The sequence below is a fragment of the Macrobrachium nipponense genome, chromosome 11 (assembly GCF_015104395.2).
Source record: "Macrobrachium nipponense isolate FS-2020 chromosome 11, ASM1510439v2, whole genome shotgun sequence".
Taxonomy (NCBI): Eukaryota; Metazoa; Arthropoda; class Malacostraca; order Decapoda; family Palaemonidae; genus Macrobrachium; species Macrobrachium nipponense.
Window position 1 is genome coordinate 24,472,656 of NC_061087.1, and position 3,930 is coordinate 24,476,585.

Sequence of the window (3,930 nt, forward strand, 5' to 3'; positions counted from 1 at the left end):
ATAAACCCCGTGTCAGAATAAACCTGTACTTTCTGAATATCATTAATATTTCTGATCGGCAGGCATCCATTTTCTTTTCATTTTTTTGTAACACATCAAAGGTGTTTCCCCATTCCCCTTACTTTCAATATGCTTCAAGCCTGTAGCCCTTTTATAAACAAAAGCCACATCAGAAGTAAACAAAAGCCACATCTGAAGTAGACGGCCGCGTTCATCAGAAGTTCGCCAGATATGATAATGGTCACACGATCAAAGTACTGGAGTTATGTTTACCTCTCGTAATTATCAGCCGATGTTACGGAGTCAATAGTTCTTCCCTCCCAGGATGGTTTCAATTTCTTTACTCTTCTCTGTGTGTACCTTCCTTTTCTCATATACCATTAGTCTGTCATCGTGATTATCTTCGTTATGGATGTTTCTGTTTATATTTATTATATTTTACATAATTCCTCTCTCTCTCTCTCTCTTCTCTCTCTCTCTCTCTCTCTCTCTCTCTCTCGTTTTTTTAGTGCTCAATCTTCACTTTAATTCTCACATTTCATATGCGATTATTCATTAAGAGTCATGATCATATGGATATTTAAAAGTTCTCTCTCTCTCTCTCTCTCTCTCTCTCTCTCTCTCTCTCTCTCTCTCTCTCTCTCTCATGATGCATACTCATTGTGAGGCTTATTACATTGAAAATTAAAAGGTTGCTATTCATGTAAATGCACCTTTTTTTCTTATTCTCTGACGAATCTGTAACGAAAATTCAAAATATAAGGTTAACGAAGGGAAAATAGTTTACGAGAAGGCTTTCTTTTATATTTAGAGTCGAGGACGTTTTTAGTTTATTCATTTTTTTTCTAAATACAATAACTGGAAGGAAAAGTAGATGGTCATTCTTTTCTCTCTCATTAAAAACAGGAAGGGAATGTTCTTATAGTGGGCGTCCTCTTGTCTGAAGGAGAAGCTAAATAGACCGTATTCTACACGAGGAGTTTGTAGGCAAAGCTGGAATGTGCTGTACAATAGAGGAGATTTTGTAGAGGGCCTGTATTTTTGTGGTAGTCACGTGTTCTTTTATCATTTAAAAACATGAAATGTACGATCACACACACACACACACACACACACATGTATATATAATATATATATTATATATATATATATATATATTATCTATATATATATATATATATCTATATATATTATATAGGAGATTTTGTAGAGGGCATGTATTTTTGTGGTAGTCACGTGTTCCTTTATCCTTTGGAAACATGAAATTTACGATCACACACACACACACACAACACACACACATATATATATATATATATATATATATATATATATATATATATATATATATATGTGTGTGTGTGTGTGTGTGTGTGTGTGCATGTGTGTGTGTGTGCGTGATCGTACATTTCATGTTTCCAAATGATAAAGGAACACGTGACTACCACAAAAATACATGCCCTCTACAAAATCTTCTATATATATATATATATATATATATATATATATATATATATATATATAATATATATATATATATACAGGCAGTCCCTGGGTTACGACAGGGGTTCTGTTCTTGAGACGCGTCGTAACCCGAAAATCGTCGTAAGCCGGAACGACACTTGGAAATATGCCTCAAAGTAATAAAAAGTTAAAGAGACCTTACCTGTGTGACATGCAAGTATTGCATTATGTGTAGTGTGGTTATTTCAATGCCAAAGGATGGTTCTTGAAGGTATAATCTTTATTAATATGCTCTTGTGACACTTTAAATGCACATTCTTGAAGTACCAAGTCCTTAGTTGAGTTTATATACACTGATACACTATGCAAATTCTTGAAGTAATCCTTAGGTTAGATTATACACTATACACTATGCAAATTCTTGAAGTATCCTTAGGTACACTATGCAAATTCTTGAAGTAATCCTTTGGTAGTACATCCTGGAGTACACTAAAATCCCAGTCTGGTAGTTCTGGAAGGTAAAAGTATAACACAATTAGTACAAAATACTACACAAAGTCCTGAATGCAATATGTAAATTATAGATATCAAGAGTAAAAGAGTTAATGTATGTTAATTAATTCCTTACTTTTAGTTTATAATTCATTACTTTGAGTTATATCAAGAGTTAAAGAGCTAATGTATGTGAATTAATTCCTTACTTTTAGTTTAAAGTTGTCGTGCTATGTAACCCTGGACAAAGTTTTATGTGGCCCCATAGCCTACATCATTCAGGGGGTTCTGGGATTCTGGAATGTACAAAAAATAATTTTGTCAGTAAGTCCTGTATGCATAGTAAGTTACCATACAGTATATGCACCATACAGTGGTTTAATATCAGTGTACTACTGGTATGCATGTTGTAAATGATTGGTCTACACCCTCTGTTCAGCAGGAGTGGAGATTTTACTAACCTTGCAAAGTTTCCAGTTATCCCATGAGAGAGACCTTGATCACTTATCCCATGTGAGAGATCTTGGTCACTTTTTTTTTTAAATAGTATAAAACTTAGTAGTTACTAATGTATGTTAATTACTATGTATAATTCCTTACTTTTAGTACTGTAGTTTAAAGTTTGTCGTGCTATGGTATGTAACCTGGACAAAGTTTTTATGTGGCCCCATAGCCTACATCATTCAGGGGGTTCTGGGATTCTGGAATGTACAAAAAAATTATCTAAGTTAAGTCATGTATGTTAGTAAGTTACATACAGTATAGTAACCATGCGTACAGTGGTTTATAACATGTAATCAAACTTGGTTGGAAATTCCTAATAAAAAAGTTATGTACGTATGTACATACTGTATGTAAAAACCTTACTTTTCATCCTTTGGTACACTACTACATGTTACATTTGATACGTATACTTTCCTGAAGGGTTTTTTTCTATCCAAAAATGGTACTTCTACTTGTAGTTATCCCTCGATGACACTTGTAATGTGTAGTACAACCTGGAGTTGTGTGAAAAATGTTGGTTCTGGAAGGAAAAAGTAACAAAATTAGTACAAAATATACTACAGAAAGTCGTGAATGCAATATGTTAATTACTGTAGATATATCAAGAGTACTAAAAGAGTTAATGTATGTTAATTAATTCCTTACTTTTAGTTTAAAGTTGTCGTGCTATGTAACCCTGGACAAAGTCTTATGTGGCCCCATAGCCTACATCATTCAGGGGGTTCTGGGATTCTGGAATATACAAAAAATAATTATGTCAGTAAGTTCTCTATGCATAGTAAGTTACATACAGTAATATGCACCATACAGTGGTTTAATATCAGATATAACATGTATAAAACTTAGTTAATGTATGTTAATTAATTTCTTACTTTTAGTTTAAAGTTGTCGTGCTATGTAACCCTGGACAAGTCTTATGTTGGCCCCTAGCCTACAATCATTCGGGGGGGTTTCTGGGATTCTGGAATGTACAAAAATAATTTGTCAGTAATCCCTCTATGCATAGTAAGGGGGTTACAATACGTAATATGCATCCATACAGTGGTTAATAATCAGATATAACATGTAGTATAAAACTTAATTTAGAAATTCCTTACATAACTTACCAACTTTTAGTGAGTCTCAAAGCTGTTACCTAGGTTGTGGGAGATGGAGATGGAGGTGTAGAGCATTCCATACCTAACTTCAGTGTGCTTTATCACAGATAACAGGCTAGGATGATGGGCAGTGTGGAATGAAGAATTAATATTAAAGGACAGTACAATAAATTTTGTAACACTTAAGTGTACAAAATTTATTGTTCCATAATTAACAATTTACTGTATGCACACATTAAAAACAACTGAGAATTCCTTACCTTCAGCAAAATGAAGACATGTAGGCTATGTAGAGGTCTGGTTTATGTAAGTCACAAGGCGCATGTCAGTCTGGAATGATAATGTACATATGATTAGTATGTATGTTACATAC

The 3,930-nt window shown here is 33.6% G+C and overlaps 1 long non-coding RNA gene across 1 annotated transcript; it reads right to left on the minus strand.

Annotated features, from left to right (window-relative positions):
- Positions 1–1,905: 1,905 nt before the first annotated feature.
- Positions 1,906–3,686, minus strand: LOC135218755 (uncharacterized). The gene is made up of 4 exons (XR_010315378.1): positions 3,567–3,686; positions 3,106–3,192; positions 2,166–2,252; positions 1,906–1,975 (listed from the first exon to the last, which is right to left on the minus strand). It is a non-coding gene; the product is annotated as an uncharacterized LOC135218755 (long non-coding RNA).
- Positions 3,687–3,930: the final 244 nt, after the last annotated feature.